The sequence below is a fragment of the Calliphora vicina genome, chromosome 1, assembly GCF_958450345.1.
Source record: "Calliphora vicina chromosome 1, idCalVici1.1, whole genome shotgun sequence".
Taxonomy (NCBI): Eukaryota; Metazoa; Arthropoda; class Insecta; order Diptera; family Calliphoridae; genus Calliphora; species Calliphora vicina.
Window position 1 is genome coordinate 111,084,159 of NC_088780.1, and position 18,254 is coordinate 111,102,412.

Consider the following 18,254-nt stretch of genomic DNA (forward strand, 5'->3'; position numbering starts at 1 on the left):
AACCACATGTAATAGGAACAAAATGGGATATAAATCACAAAAATCGATGGATACTTTTCGAAACATAAAAATTAGCTATTTTCACATAAAAAATATATTTTCTGCTTCAATTTGTTATTATAACTCCGAAACTACAGAGCCGATTATAACGAAATATATAAACGGATTAAATGCTATGTAAATTTCAACTTTTCTAAGTTTATTTTAATTACTCGGATTAACGGTTTTTGAGTTATCATTAATTATGTGGAAAAAAGTGTAACAAAATTTATAATTTTACTTGAAATTTTTTTTAAAAAAACCTCTCCATAGACCTTAAAATTTGATGCATATTTGTACTAATGGATCCACAATACATCAAAATTGTGTAGTGGTTTAAAAAGCCTCTCAAATTTTTTCAATTTTGTTTCCCTGTGTAATCATTTCCAGCTTCTGATGATGATTAAACCTAATTGCCTGTAACTTTATTTTCCGCCCGCTTTCTGTTCATAAAAGATGTGAGAAGTTATTGTGAGATGGACCAAGTTTGAACAATGATAAGAAATTTAATTTTCTGAAAGTCTATGTCCTCCTCTGTTGCAATCGGACCAGTAACTTAGATGATTCAGTTTTATTACCACTTTTTTATGATCGACCCCACTGTTTGCTATAAGAAAAAAATTTAAACATCAATCAAATGACTGACTTGAGTTATATTAAATTTAAGTGCTGTCTGTAACTTGTGGTTTCTCTGCATCAAATGAACATACATTAGGCGCTTTTTTCCTTTCTTTATGTTTCATTTCATTTTCCATTTTCTTTGTCATAATTTTTGTTTGGAATACTACATACTACATGTTAAATTATATTTCAACGCATATTTATCATTTTGTTCACTGTTGCTCTTTTTGAATTTTAAATGAAATGAGAAAATGTTTCAATTATTTAATGCGTTTGTTTTTAAGTCACTACTACAAAGAGGGTTGGTATATTGATTTAATTAAGACGTTTGTAACACTTTGATATATTTGCCAGGGTTTTTTTGCCAAAGTTTTTGTTTAAAATTTAAATTTACTAGTGAACTTTTCCAAATTCATAAAGCATATTTTGATGTTAAGCATATAATATTCGGTACAGTAGGATTTTTTTTTTTGCTTTCCCTGTACATTTTTTTATGATACTAAAAGACTGAACAAAAAAAGAAACTGAAATGAAAAACGTAAATATTTATGTTTATACTTATACTGACTACGAGTATTTATAATAAAGTGAAATTTTTGTGCGTCACTAAATCTTATTTGGAACAATTTGAAATTCTTAAAATTTTCACTAACTTTTCACACGTTTGAAAGCGTATGTATGCAAAAACAGACGTGTTTTTTATTTTCTTTGAATATTTCACTTGAGCTATTTTTATCATCACTCTCAAACATTTCAATGGATTTTTTTCTTTCGGGTATAAATTTTGCATAAATTGCGGTTGAGTACAGCTGATGTTGTTGGTGTCTCTGTTGCTGATGACGATGATGATGGTGTAATGAGCACTTTAGTAAGCAGCAAAGTACTTTTCACAAGGGGCTGAGAGAGGGTGTCTAAAATAATTCAACATAAAACCATTTGTTTTGCTTTGGTTGTTTTGTAATTTTTTTTCTAAAATTTCTAAAATTCATTTATTGTGCATTTATTAATTTCATTTATTATGATTTTGTTGCTGTCACTTATGCTGTTTCCTGTTTGAAACATTTTTTAATTGAATTTCCTTTTTTCTCATTTTGCAGTTTCATCACATGCTACACAAATCTGTGGCTATTGGTATAAAATTTTATCCTGTTTGAAATGTAAGTGTTTGCTATTGAATCAAGAAAAAAAAACGTTTGTTAGAAAACTATTTTGTGTGAAAATTAATTTCTTACAGTTTAACTTTTAATTAGATATACTACATAACTATTGAAACATACAACACTTTATATTACACTGCTGCCAGATTTGATTGAACTCTTACATCAGAGCAGATTGGGGCAAAGTTTAGCTATATTTTATCCGTCTAATTTTTGACACAGCAATGTTCGGTGAAAAACAATTTTAGGGGAAAATGGCCATAATTGTTGTTCATAAAATTAGACTGGTCAGATTAAAGGTATTTTTGGGTTCTTATTTCACTCCAAAGCACATAAAGAGGTGACCCACTTTTATACCCTACACCACCATAGTGGGGAGGGTATAATGCGTTTGTGCAGATGTTTGTAACGCCCAAAAATATTAGTCTAACACCCACCTTAAAGTATACCGATCACTTTCTGAGTCGATTAAACGATGTCCGTCCGTCCGTCTGGTTGACTGGCTGGCTGTCCATGTAAACCTTGTGCGCAGAGTACAGGTCGCAATTTTGAAGATATTTGGATAAAATTTGGTACATATAATTGTTTTGGCCTAATGACGGAGCCTATTGAAACTGGCAGAAATCGGTCCATTATTTCAACTAGCCCCCATACAAATGTCCTCCCGAAATTGGACTTGATCGGTCATAAATGTTTAATTTATATAGGTATCTACACAAATTTTGCTCCAAATAAGTTTTATATATACGTAATTAATGTCACCAGATTTTATTATGATCGGTCCATAATTAGTCATAGCTCCCATATAAGACCCGCATCCGAAAATCACTTTAACGTGCATAAATCACCTAAAAATGTTGGTATACACATAAAATTCAACATAAATAACTTCCACATAGCCACGAATCACACGACCTAATTTCATGGTGATCGGTCCATAATTGGTCACAGCTTCCATATAAGGCCCACTTCCGAAAATATCTTTAACGGGTATAAATCTCTTAAAAGTGTTGGTATATACATAGAATTCAACACAAATAACTTTCATATAGACATAAATAACACAACCAAATTTCATGGCGATCGGTCCATAATTAGTCATAGCTCCCATATAAGGCCCATTTCCGAAAATCACTTTAAGGAGCATAAATCTTTTAAAAATGTTGGTATACACATAAAATTAAACAAGAATAACTTTCATATAGACATAAATAACATGATATAATTTCATGGCGATCGGTCCTTAATTAGTCATAGCTTCCATCATAGCACTCTTCCGAAATTCATTCACGAAAATAATTTATTGAAATTTTAAAAGGAAAATGATTTTGCTCATTTACTTACTTTCTTACTTGTTACTCTTAGAAAAATTATTAAAAATAGAATGTTTACCCTTAAAGTCCCCAAAAAGTACCAAAGTACTGGTATATGAGATTGTATATGAAAATAATTTGCAATAATTTTAATAAGACTTGATGAATTATTGCCCGAATCATATCATATATTGCAATTAAGACTATAAAGTATTTTGGGTTAAAAGAACGCAGCAATTTTGAAAATCTTTGTTTAATTGTTGTGAACCATTCCATACACTTCATAATTATACAAACTCTTATTGGGGATCATTTTGGCCCCAGTTGCCCTTAAGGTTTAATTTAATTTTAATAAAATATAAGCTTTACGAAATATTTTGGCAAATATTTCAGGAGCATTCACTAGTTTTCTGTTGGTATAATTTTAGCCATTTTTTTATTCCACTATAAAATTAATTTTTAAATTAAAGTTAAGGGCATAGCGTAACATAGAGACGAGACGTAATTGTCAAAAACCTAAGTCTGTTGTTAAAAACCTAAGTCTTGCACCAACTAAATACATGCTAGTCAATGTATTTTGCTATTGTATCAAACATATGATTTGTTTTATTTTTGTTTGACAAATCGGAGTGTCTCGTCTCTATGTATAATTCTCCCTCTCCATAAGTTTGTCTTACCTTTTGATCGCTATAGATAGCGGAGTCGATACTTCAATATATTTAAAATCGAGAAAATCGGCCCATAAATTTAATATAGATTACCTAAATTTATCCACCAACATTATTTTTTTCACTGCATTTTTCAAAATGTTTTATGGAAAATTCCGACAAGAGAATGTCTAAAAAACCTGTATTTTCAGTTATATTAGATTAAAAATACAAAAATTTTAATATTTTTTTTCCGAAATGAAAAACTTTTTTGACTTATTTTTTAAAATTTTCTTAAAAGAAAGCTTGGATATTTCCCTTAAAGACCTATTTGGTCGCTTATTGGGATGCGAGTTCGATATCTATCAAAATAAATGTTTTGTTTTTTGTTTACCTTTTTTTTTTTTTGCAAAATCTAACTTTTTCCAAATTTTTTTTATTTTTTTTGCTCAAAAGAAAGCTTAGGTCCATTCCTTTAAGAGAGTTTTAGTCACTTAGTGGAATGAGAGTGGGATATATATCAAAATAAATGTTTTGTAACTCATGATATACTCAAGAAAAAACACATGTTTGGCCAAAAATGTAAAATTTTGACCCATCTAACTCAGAGAGTTCTTGAGCGATCTTGTTGAATTACTATCCAATTTCATCCCGATCGGAAGACATCGATTTAAAGTTGGTTGGTTCACTTGACATGAAATCTCCCATATGTATTTCTCATCTCCTGTTGGAAAACAACAAAAAATATATGCTTGGCATTCCACTAACTTTTCACATCAATTATTGTTTATTTTGGTCATAAAAATATTTGCTTAAAATTTCAATATTTTTTTTCTTCATTTTTTATGTTCTCAAAATGTTTGCTAAATTTTATTGACTTTAAACTTTATAGTGGCAGTTTTTTTTTTGTTTTCTTTAGTTTATTTATGTAGATTTTGTTCACATCTGCAAAATTCTCCGGCTAAATGTGTGTGAATAAATATTTAACTTAAATCTATGCCTAAATAATTTTCCACACGATCTACTTTGTGGCGGTTTTCCTTTAGTTTAAAGTTGTTGTTCAGCGATATCTGTTGGATGTTTTGTTGCATTATTTACTAGGCAAATAAATACTTTATTAAGCAAAAATAAATATATGTATATTATTATATTCAATTATTATTAAATTAAGCGAAAACAAGAACAAATGGCATTTAATTAATTATAAAATAATGATATAAATAATTGTATGTTTTTTTATTTACTTTATTTTTATATACCATACAAATATCATATGATTTTAAATATGCATGACCATAAAAATTATTACTTAATGAATTTCTCGGTATATGTTGCTTATAAATGTCGATCCTTTTATCCATGAATTATTCCATTTAAACTTCATAAGGTTTTCAGGTCAAATTTGACCTATTTTGAAATTAAAATTGAATTTTTTTCTAGAACTGAGTGGTTGATATAGTTGATATTTTAAAAGTTAAATGTTTTCAAAGCTTTGGTAGCACTACAATATATCTTTGTCTCTCTTCATCATACTTGCCGAACTTGTATGAAAACTGGAATTCCCCGGGTAAATACCAGAGCTATGTTTTTATTATCCCTCATAAGGTCATCTGGTCAAATTTGACCCATTTTGAAATTAAAATTTAATTGTTTCAAAAAGTGAATGATTGATATTTTATTATTTTTATTTTATTTCAAATAGTGTTTATAAACCGGTTAACCGGTTAACCGAAAAAACGGTTTTTCTTCGAAATCTCGGTTTTTTGCGAACCGGTTAATTTAAAATGTTGATTTTCGGTTAACCGGTTTATCCGGTTTTTATCACTCGGTTAACCGGTTTTTAAAATTTGGGACTAAAATGAATAAATCTCATTTTTTTTGTGCATTTTTAATATTCATTGTATACACATTATTGGTCTGATTTGAAACCTAAACTGCTGATTTATAATACAAACCTCTTTAGATTAATATTTTTAAGAATTACAATGAATCTAAATAAGAGAACACGATGAGTTTACTTAAAAACTATTTCAGAATAAATAATAAATAATAGTGGAACTATTAAAAATTTAAATTAAATTTCGCATAATTCTATAAGTAGTGATGATTTTACCAAATGTTAAATTGAATTCGATGTACATAAATTCTTTCAATAATTTTGACTTCATTAGTGTGTTTTGTTCTTAAAATTTAAATTTATTAATCATTTCGTTAGCTTTTCAGAAATATTACAGGAGAGACAAAATTTAATTTGATTTGATTTTTTTGGTTGAAATTTAATGAATAAACCAATAATTAAAACAAGTATTATATATTTAGTAACATAATTATACTCAACTCCATTTGACTGAGATAATAATTTTGAAATTTTTACAAAATAAAATGCACTTAGCACTTTTGTATATTTATAGTTTTATAATATTAACCATTCTTGACTACTAAAAACTACAAATTTTAAAGCTTTATATACTTTATTGGACATTTTATGATTTTTACACATATATGACGGTTAACCGGTTTAACCGGTTTTTTTTATGAAAAAAACATAATTTTTCCAAATATTTTTCAAGTTTAAAACATAATTACATTTGCATTCAAGTCAAATACCAACAAACTATTCAAGTGCTTGAATTTTTAACACAGTAATGCTTATTGGGTTGTTTAAAATTGGACAAAATTTAAAAAAGGTGGTTTCATGAAACACGTTGTGCAAATTTGCTCAATTGCAGAAATGGGAAATATTTAAATTGTTTCACAAGAATTAAACAAAATTTAAATAGGCAAGTCAAGTTCAAGAGCATGTCTGTTAGCAAATCATATGTATGTAAGTGAAAACAAAATAGATCCACAGAAAAGTATTTAATATTTGTATTTGTTTCTGAAGAAAATAATGTTCCAAGAAAACAGAGAAACTTACAAGAGATTTAAATCTTAATTAATTTCTGCAAAATTAAAACTAATTTATTTTTGCAAAATAACAATTTATTGGAAATCAAAGCTTGAATTCTAATATTATTTCAACTTGAATGAAACTATAATTCAAGAGATCAATTCAACTATTTTTTCCACTTAGAAATTCAAGGCTTGAATTCAACTGTAATGTCTGACATGAATTCAAGATTCCTTTTCACTGGAGAAATTTATTGAAAGTTTATTTCAACCCTTGAACTTTTATGATTGGTTTTAAACTTGAATTACAACAAAAATGCTTATAGGGAGGTTTTCAATTACAATAATTGTTGGCATATTATTAACTTAATGACGGTTTCGAAATACGCTGAATTATGTTACAGGGTGTACTAAAATTGACTCATGATTTAATTTAAAAAGACAACACAGTTTAATTTTTTTTTACTGAATCTTAGCCTCCACGGTTTTGCTAGCACACACGCAGCCTTTTGTCTAAACGTTTCGGATGCATTTGATTGATTCGACAATGAAACATGTTTTTTCTGAACCACAAATGCGAAAAATTTTGGCTATTAGCTAAGACTCGTTGCTTAGAATGACGCGTTGTTCTCTCATATCATGTTCCATTTTTACAAAACTTAATCTGTTAGATGGAATCACTTTCTCTAAGGTCTGGTAAATTACTTGGTATAGATAAAATTACTGCCACGATGATAAGTAGCCTGCCAAATTCGGCACTACGAAGTATTTTGTACATGTTTAACTACTCGATACTACGTATATGATATATCCCTTCCTTATGGAAAATATCCGAGGTAGTTAAGTTACCAAAACCATCACGCAAGTGACATGAAGTTGCTACTTGAAAGCCTTATAGTACACCTAAACGATAATTGAATTATTCAATTTGGTTTCAGAAGGAAGCACTGTATTATCGAACAAATTTCTCGGATAACTTTTCTTATCTGGGAAAACTTCGAATAGTATTGTTCTGCATTATTTATTGACATATCTCAAGCCTTCGATAAAGTCTTGCACGATGGTCTAATACACGAAATTATTAGATTACTAACAATTACATACTTGAAAGATATACGGAAATCAGATCCAAAGATGTGATCTCTTCACATAGGGATCTTAATGTCTCCATAACACGCGAGAAGATCAAATTATCCAGTTTAACCTACCTGTCAAAACTAAGTTAGCACCCAAATCCCCTTACCAGGGAGTTGCTGTCATTTGAGGGCCATAGAAGACTGACACGAATTGAAACACTGGGTCAGGCTAGATAACCAATTTATCGAGCACTTATGTTGGATATTGTATCATATAAAAATTCCAATACTCGTGCAATACAATAATAGAACATTCAAATTCGAACACATGTTGCTTTCAAAAAAGTACTAGGAAATCCTATTTAAGTTTATTTTCTCATTTTAAACAAACAGGCGAACAGGATTAAAACCACCAAAAACTGAATGGCATTTTAAAACGAATATACAACAAATTAAAAAAATTATGATTTTACATTAGCTGTTGTAAATTGTGTCTGTTCGACAATGTCACAAATAATTCTTTATGTCTCCATTATATTTCAGCAAAAGGGCGAGATCTTCATGTGCCAAAGAGCTGGGGCGTTAGAAAACACTACACGATCAGCGCATCCGTTCCAAATTTCTTACTGCTTTCCGGGGCTATAAAAGCTTTTGGTTATTCGTTAAAAGAATAAAGAAAAGGTTTCCTAATTTCTGCAGAGCACATTCCATTGTAGTGTCGGTAGGACATTGAAACACCATCCAAATTGCGACGATGTTGCAGTGAGTCAATAGAGATACCCTATTGTCACCGATATGCACCTTTGCCCTCTCCTGTTCTTGGTCGAGTAACTAGAAAATAGACTTCGAAGTACTGGCCCATACATGAGTGTTGTACTCCATTTTAGGTTGGATATAAGTGGTGTAAATACCATAGTGCACTTGAATGCTTTCTTCGTCACATGAAATATGTGTTTTGTCCATAGGACATCGCACTGAATACTCATGCCTAGAACATCAAGAGCTTCTGATTCTTTAATATTTACTCCACCCATAAAACCAAATGAAGCAACTTGTGCAAATGAATATATAGGGTTGAAGTTTGATGTCGCAGCCTTGAGGTACCCCTGAATTAATTTTGAACTCGTTTGATGATATTCCATCTCAACGATTTTTGAGAAATTTCGATATAAATCGAGATAATCGACATCGACACCAAAGCAATAAGTTTTTATAGAAGCGCATCATGCCACACCCTATCAAATGCCTTAGAAATATCTGGAGACATCACTTTACTTTCGCCAAAACGGTGAATGGTACGACACTGTTTTACTGTTAGGAAGGCTAGCCAGTCTCCTGTAGAGCGTCCTCTACGAAAGCCATATTGCAGTCGCTGAGTAGATTGTTGGACTTTAAATATTTCTTCATAATTTTGGAAAGTGTAGAACAAATTTGGGCGATAATTTTTAGGAATTGGCGTTACATTAGCAACCTTGCAACATACAGGAAATTTTCCGGTACGGTATAAAGTGCTGAAAAGGTTAGCTTATGGAGTTAGTGTGGAAGAATACAGCTTCAAGACTAGTACCATCAGGCTCAGGAGACTTGTTTATGTTGAGATATACTTATATTCGGCATAGTAACTGAGAGTCTACCTTAGGAATCCCTTGAGGTAGGGCCTCACATGGCAAATATTTACTCCAAAAAAATTGAAACACTTATACAAAACTTCAGAGGGCATCTCAAAACTTCAGAGGGCTTGCGGCACGTCTCACAGTGGTTCAGCTTCATACGATTGGTGGCATTAAATAGAAGGAAACATCGTAGAGCCTTGAATTTTGGTACAGATAAATATTTGGTTGTGATAAAAAAATACTGCAAATATGAAAAAAATCCGAGCAAAACCACGCCTACTTCCCATATAACACAAAAATTAAAAATCAATGTAGAGTCACAATTTTTTGCTCATTGCAATTTTATGATAATATTAACCAATGGTGAAAAAATTAGCAAAATCTGTTAATAACTACGCCTACTTTTCATACAAAATGACCACATAAAATGCAATATTTTCCTTGTTAACAAAGCTAGATCGCTTAAAAAAGCTACACAGGTTTCAATTTGCGTGTTTTTTATTTGATTAAAATATAAATAAAATTCAGTAACAGTTACCCCCATATTCAATGAAAATATCTGCAAATAAATAAAATAAAATATTAAAAAAAAAATTAAAAAGAAAGTTATTCCTGTACCTTTATTAACATAACAATTTTTTTACTTCATCAGAAAATTCCAATATATCCTTCTTGAAATGTTTACGGTATGAATTTATATATGGATCTGAAGACGCTAGTAACATATGAATGACATCTTCATTTGTTGATATGAGATCAGTTTTTCTGGAGTGGCTTAGGCGATAAGTTCTGTAATCTTTATTACGAGCTTCCTGAGCTTCCTCCGACAACATGCCAAGTGGCAATATTGCTGCTGACACAATTTTACTCCCATGAATTAGAACTTTGTGTACAGTAATAGGCATATAGTACCAGCTGTACAGTTGTATATATCGTTCTGCAGTGTCCAAACAATAAACATTAAATTTTTCTGCATCTATTTCGGAATTACTATTTATAACCGTTTAAATTGTACTAAAGCGATGAATTAAATTTTCATCAACACCAAGAACATCTGCCGTTATGGAAGGATTTGCAAAAAAACGTCTAGAAGTATTGCCATCGTTCGTTGTGCCCATTCCTTGTTTAACCATGTCCACATTTATGCCTATATGCACTCCATAAATTTTATCCTCGCATGTAAAGGGGAAATTCCAAATTGAAGCCCTTCCTCCGAAACTGGTTTTGTACTTAATACTTCCAAATTGTTCATTTCGCTAGGCTTAGCTTGACATATAAAACATACAGCCATTCCTGATGTGTGTGTGATTGTATTCGCTACCTTTCCATCAATCATGGTTAAAACAGGAGTATGCAAAATTTCAAAACTTTTGTCATAAATATTAACAACAGTTTTTTTCAAATTTTTAATTTCATTTTGCACTCTTTCAACTTCTTCAGAAATAACATTTGCCGTTTCTTTTACAAATTGAAATTTTATTGGCCTACAAAAAGTTGTTGATGATGGCCTTGTATTTCGCCAGTAAACATTTGTGCCATCAATACATTTTAAATTGAGAGGAACAATACTTGTCAAAAAAATATTTTTGTCATTTAAATTTGGATCATTGAATTTTTGATGGTATTCACTATGCCCTGTAGATCCATCACAACCCCATTTAGAAATTAGTTGTAGTTGATTTGGAAGTACCTCTGTCTCAGCTTTCGTTTTCGCCTTCAATATTCTGGATACAGTATGATCGAGTAAATCTTGCACACTGACTTTACTATAGTTCTCCTGTACTGATTTTTTGATAAACAAGCATCAAAAATGAGGCTTAGTGCTTTTTCTGGACTAAACATTTTTAAAAATTGTTCATCGTTATTAATTCTTTTTGCAGCTGATGAAATAAGTTCTGCCGAATTAATATCACATAACTGCTGTACTTTACTCCTTTTAGCACGAGATTTGCAAAATTCAAAAGCTTTAGAAGGGCGGCCACGTTTGACATGAGAACACATTGGAAGATCTTCACCAAAATAATACATATTTTCCAACCAAACTTCGTTTTGTTCAAAAAATCTATCTTTCATACGTTTTGCACTAGCCCACTTAGTTTTAAATTTTTGTAAAAATTGTTTGTTTAAAAATTTTTTAAATTGATCGACGTCAATAATTGATAAATTGGTATTATTTGTTGAAATAATATCGCAAACTACATCAATGTTCTTATCACAATCTAATAAAAGATCAAAAATTTCATAATAAGATAACTGAAGATTGTCCATATTTAAATATTTTTTTTCTATTTTTCACTTCATAAACAATAAGCTATAATCATTTAAACACAACTAATAACAACAGCTGATAAATAATTCAAAACAATAAACTAATAAGCTATAATCACAAAAACAATGCAACTAATAATCACAGCTGATAAAATATATTGAACTTTCAACAACAACAAAAACAGCGTCAAAAATAATGGGAAGAAGTTATTGCAAAAAAAAGAAAAAAACCGTAACTTTTTCTCAATTTGCACATTTTTTTTATTGCATGTTTATTTTTAGAAAAACAGAAAAGAATAAAAAAATTAATGTGTGAAAACAATTATTTGACGCACAATAAAAGAACTAAGCAGTGGTATAGTGAGTAGAACAATTGACTACCAATCGGATAGTTGTTGGTTCGACTCGTGGCTGCGACTTTTTTATTTTTTGTCTGTAAATACATAATTCTATAAATAATTCTACTAACAAAACAACTTCTTTTCGGCCAAAATATAAAGGATTACTTTTGGGACATCGCTAACAAAAATAAATACTTCTCCAGAAAAATAAGTAGTCAAATCGCAAATTCCCCTTATTTTTCCGCTTATTTGTAGTAAAGTTTTTGCTGGGTAGCAAGCAAGCAAAAAAATAAAAAAAAGATGTTATTGCATGCGCAATAACATGCTTGTGAAGGAAATTTGTCCTAACTTTTTTTAGTTTTTTATACCGGAATTGCTTAGGGGCAAAAATGGGCAGCTGAATTTTTCAGAAATCGTTAGCTAAGACTTCAAGCTTTAATTTGATATGAGTCCCGGGCTAGAGGTCGTTGGATATCAATAGGTACAAGCCATAAAAGTTGGAGAAAATAAATATTTTTGGACAATTTGTAGTAGTATAACATTTTTTTTTTTCATTTTCAAAATTTTTTTTATTTGCATATATATCATTTATAACATCCAATTGTATAAAAAAAATGTTTATAGTGCCATTACAACAGTATTTTAAAAGCTTGAAGCGATAGAAGGTAGCATATATAATACAGTCATTTCAAACGCATTCACATAGGTCAACTTTGAATGTCTCTGGACAAAAAAGTAATAAAGATATCAGCCTAATATTTTTGGTACATGATAATTAGATTGTTTATTACAAACTGTGGAAAAATCAGGTATATCAGAAGACATGCAAAAAATGAATTAATGCCGCTCTTGAACCAGTGTGCGTCTTAACCCCAACCGATTTATCTAAAATTTTTGCAGGATGATTTTTTTTACTAATGTTCACCAAACTGGGGGATGAGAATGGCCAAAAGCCATCTTTCGTTTATTAAGGGCCACCCTAATGTATATACGGACAGACAGACAGATTATATATATTTGAAATAAAAATTACAAATAATTCTATTATAATAAACCACTGACCTCAAATTTATTTTATATTTAGTTTTTAATTACTACTAAAATTTTCTATTGTTGATGGGATTTAATTAGATTAGCTATCTATTTACATAAAACAATTCAATTAGCCACAGTTATTGACTTTCCTAAACCGCAATACATACAGTGAATTTCACTTAAAATCGTACACCATCGTAGTCAAATTTTATTCATTAGTTTTAGAAAGTTGATGTTTTGGAAATATTTTAAAATGCTATTTTTATATTGCGTGTGCTATTACCTATCAGAAAATTGGATATAATTTGAATTGCCCTTATCTACAAATTAAAAAGTTGGGTCAGTGCCCAGAATATCAACGCTTCATTTAAAATCGTAAAGGCACTAAAAAATAGCAAATGATACCCTACAAAGTATTAGGATTATTTAATATTAACATTTTTTTAATTTTTAAAGTTTTAATTATAATTTAATATAATTGTACGAATTTAAGTGAAATATGAATTTTGTGATGTTCTTTAATTTTCATCAATATTTTTTTAACGAATTGAGGTTTTGTTAACTTTTTTGATGAAATACATATTTTTTGTTCCAATTAATAAAATGACTTTTAATTTTTTATATAATCACCTATTATTGCCTGTATAATTGCATAATATTTAAAAAAATATGTACGATTTTGAGTGACACTCACTGTACATTCAATATTATTGACTATTTTTTTTCTGTGTGATTATTTAATAATTCACACTTAATATAACTGTTGATTTAAAATATACATTAAACTAATTACTAATGGTCACATGTTACAATTATTGCAACTTTTAAATTACTTTTAACACCCAAGCAAATATCAACGTGACAGTCTATTAATAGCAGTGGAAATAAAAAGGAACCAACTAACACCAGTCAGTTGAACTACACTGACATATGAAAAACGTGCAATTTAATTTGTGTAGTCTAGGGTTACCCTAATTTTGCACTTTTTGCACTTTCGATGCACTTAAGGTCCAAAATTATTCACCGTAATGTAGAGGTTTTACATTTTATATGACGTTAGAGTTTTGGGTCAATGTAGCAATAATAAAAACAAATTACATGTTTTAAAAAATTCCATTTAAAAATAGTTTTTTTATTTCATTCATAAATTTTATGAAATCTATACCATTAAATTAGATACCAAACAAAATCATAAAATTTCATGTATATTTAAAAAACTTAATAAAATTGTTTTTGAATCTATCAAACGCTACTTGCTGATTGAAACATAAATTTGATCTGTTGTACTTTTTATGAGTTAGGGGGAGGGTCGATTTGAAATTGGCGGATTTCGAGGAAATTTAGTTTTTGCTTACAAAACTGTTAAAATTATTTCTTACAATTATATTTGGTAGCCTATTTTCAAATATTAAATTTCAGATTGTTTCTTTGCGTGTTCCTAAAAATTTGTAGGTCATTGTTAACCCTTTCATATCGGGGGTCAAAATTATCCAAAACAGCAAATTTTTACCTATACACTAAAAATTCTTAAAAACTAAAAATATGATGAAATTTGTTCGAATTTTTGCACTCTATTGAAGCGTGACTGTTGAAGTATAATAAGTATGTTTTTACTTACCATATCACAGTGGGGCAGAATCAGAATTGTTTGGACATAAATCTGGCATTTATAAACGGTTTTACGATAATTTGACGTGAGTGTAGCCAAGGAGTATTCGATTTTAGGTTATTAAAATCCTCCAGGGGCGGCGCTATGGGGGCGCAAAGTTGGGTATCTTAGACGTGTGAAATTGTTAAACACCTGCAAAATTTTTTTCTCATCCGATATAAGAGATTTTTTTTATTTTTAGAAAACGCTTGAAAAATATGATTGCGTGTGCTATTTATCTCTTACAATTTCCGAGTTATCGGCATTTCAAAATTGAAATTTTAAAATTTTGCCATACCTTGGTTCGCTTTTTTAATTTTGGACCGAATGGACTTGATTTTTTTTTGTTAGTTAGACAACTAAATTACCAATAATATACAAAAGATTTCAGAGCAATGTCAATTATGGATCCAAATACAATTAAAACAAAAGTAGATTTTTGCTGATTTTTGGTGAAAAGGTGACTTAACTCTTTTTTTATTTAAAAAAAACTTTCTTTAAGAACATATAACATTTTTATATTTTCTGTAAGGTTTCTTTACGAGAATATTTTGGTATAAAAAACATGTCCAATTTTCTGAATATGTAGCCCCTACGCCCATTGGAATTTGGTCTCCAAAAAAGTGATTGCAAATAGTTCATTTGTGTTGAAAATGGTAAGAATCGGAATAAATCAATTTTTTTATACAAAACCTAACACATTTGAAATTTATCGAGTTATTGTAATATTATAAATTATTTTAAATAATGAAATAGATTCATCTGTTTTTACTTTCGTCAACATCTTCTATATCACAAAATTTAGATTACTATTACTTGTTTAAACATAAAGGGTATTAATAACGATCAAATATATAGCTTATTTAATACATAATTGTGATTCTGCCAATATTTCATCACCATATTTTTCCAATACGACCTCCCCGTCACATGTGGACCCTACAATATCTTTTTCGGAATCCTTTCCAAAATCAGTCGGTCTTCTTTTTACTGAATAACTTAAATTTATTTTTGTACCCACCATCAAATAAGATAGATAGATGTCAGAGAACTTTTATCGAAATTCCAAAAAGTGCAAAATAAGGAACACCCTAGTGTACACATACAATTGTTTTAACACTTTTTGTATATTTCAGAAAAGCAACAACAGCAAGTAAAAACGTTGGCAACAAAATATAAACATTACAGTTTACATGATATTGCAAACACTTTAAGGTAAATAAATAAGTTATGTTTCCTATTCCCTGCTCTAATGTGATATGCTAACGAAATAAGTATCCCACCCAACAGCAAATCAATAGGTGAGCCTCAAAAGTGAGTAAACAGCTGTGAATTATTTGACTTTTTTTAAGATAATGAAAATCATAAAATCCATTTATCGATTGAAATTCAAAAGTTTCGGTTTGTTGCAGATTAGAACGTATATTAGATTTGGTTCTAAAAAACGGTTTAGGTTGGACTCTAATGTTTTTCATTACCTTAAAAAATTAATATAATTTACTGGTGTTTACTGTCTTTTGACGCCCATAGTAGGGGGCAATTCGGTTTTATTATAGTCCATATAGTTCGGAAATATTAACAGTTTTTCTTGATCACTTCTTTGAGTACTTTTTTTATTAGCAAACATAGTGAAATAACGATATTCTTAAAGTTAAAACTTCAAAAAATCATAAGTATATTGTTTTAAAAGTGATTTTAAAATTGTTTATATTTTTTTTAAAAATTTACTTGTTTTGCCTTTTAAACAAACATTTTTTTCAACAAATTTGAAGGCAGAAAAATAAGTTTTTCTTATTTTATTGAAAAGAAAATTCATACAAAAGTAGATTTCCAAAACATGTAAGTAAATAAAAATATTTTAAAAGAAAGACAGAGTCAAAAAAAAACTGTTCCAGCCAAAACTTATGGTTGGTCCAAAAAATTATTATTTTTATACCCTACCACCATAAGTGGTGAATGAGGGTATATGATGTATAAGTTTGTCATTCCGTGTGTAACATTGAGAAATATTCATCTGGGTCTCAGATGAACAAAGTATATATATTATTGATCCTTATGAAATTCTAAGTCGATTGAGCTATGTCCGTCTGTCTGTCTGTGTAAAACACGCTCACGTCCCAAATAGACAAACAAAATTTGTAAACTTGCAAGAAAAATTTTTATTGTTCTCCTAAGCAGTTTGGTATTGAAAATCAGCAAAATCGGTTTAGTGGAACCAGAGTTATGAACCAAAATGTGAGACAACCTAAAAAAAACATGTGATTTTAAAATTGTTTTTGTTATTTGTGCAAATATATTGCAGATAATACCATAAAATTTTACACACGTTATTTTTATGTTAAAGGGACTAACTCTGGTAAAAATTATAGGAATCGGTCCATGATTTCTCCTAGCCCCCATACAAATTTCTTCCCGAAATATGGTTCTAAGGTCTGTAAATGCCTATTAAATTGTAGTATCCACACAAAATTCCGGAAAAATTAGTTTCGTGTTTAAAAAAATCACAACACCAAATTTTTTGTGGATCGGCCGATATTTGACCATAGCCCCCATATAAAGTTCACTTCCGAAAACCACTTAAATAAGCATAAATGTCTTATAAATATCGCTATTAAGTTTAAATTCGTCATAAATAGTCCCGATATATACCAAAATCGCTATACCTAAATCTATGAAGATCGGCCAATAATTGGTTATAGCTCCCATATAAGGACCACTTCCAAAAAACACATTAACCTACATAAATATCAATATCAAAACAAAATTTTATACAAATCTCTAATTTGTATTTAGAAATCATACTACAGAATTTTGTGAATATCGGTCCATATTTGACCATAGCTCCCATATAAGGTCCACTTCTAAAAATCAGTTAAGTACTCATAAATCTCTTATAAATAGCTTTATCATGCTAAAATTCGACATAAATAATAAGCATATACATAGAAATTACTGTACCAAATTTTAAGCAGATTCACCGATAATTGGTCATAGTTCCTCTATAAGGCCCATTTCCCAAAAAGAAATTAACCTTAATAAATATTTAAAACAAATCGATATCAAAATGAAATTACGCACAGATCAGTAATTTGTATCCAGCAATCATACTACTGTGAATATCGGTCCATATTTAACGATAGCTCCCATATAAGGTCCACTCCAGAAAATCACTAAACTTCTCATAAATTTCTAACAAATATCTTGAAATTTGTCTAAAGATATTTGTATACCTTTTTTTATACTCTGTTTCTTCACTTGAGGTTAAAAAGGAAAAATGTTGATTCAAACGTATTAACTTATTATTAGGTATATAAATTGTTAAATTTCATACGTTCTAATAGGAATTTCAATTATAAATTGCTGAATTAGATACAATTTTTTGTACATTTAAAATAAAATATCTTCTGCGTAAACTAGTCTTACTAACCATTGTTATATTATTTCAGTTGTTATACCATCATATTTAGGTGGAGGGTATTTAAGATTCGGCACGGCCGAATATAGTACTCTTACTTGTTTTTAATCACGTTACACAGTGCTTTGTTTTCATATAGGCAATGGACAAAAATAGAAGGAGTTATTGCAGACGAATAAAAATTAGTGGAAT

At 29.6% G+C, this 18,254-nt stretch overlaps 1 protein-coding gene and 1 pseudogene across 1 annotated transcript in view; one reads left to right on the plus strand and one right to left on the minus strand.

Annotated features, from left to right (window-relative positions):
* The window catches only part of Pde6 (phosphodiesterase 6), a 222,755-nt gene that overhangs the window by 56,164 nt on the left and 148,337 nt on the right, over positions 1–18,254 (plus strand). The window contains exon 2 of the mRNA XM_065515522.1: positions 1,758–1,817. The gene's annotated coding sequence lies outside the window, so the exon portion shown is untranslated. The remainder of the gene's footprint in view (positions 1–1,757; positions 1,818–18,254) is intronic.
* On the minus strand, positions 9,836–10,507 carry LOC135963599 (uncharacterized; annotated as a pseudogene).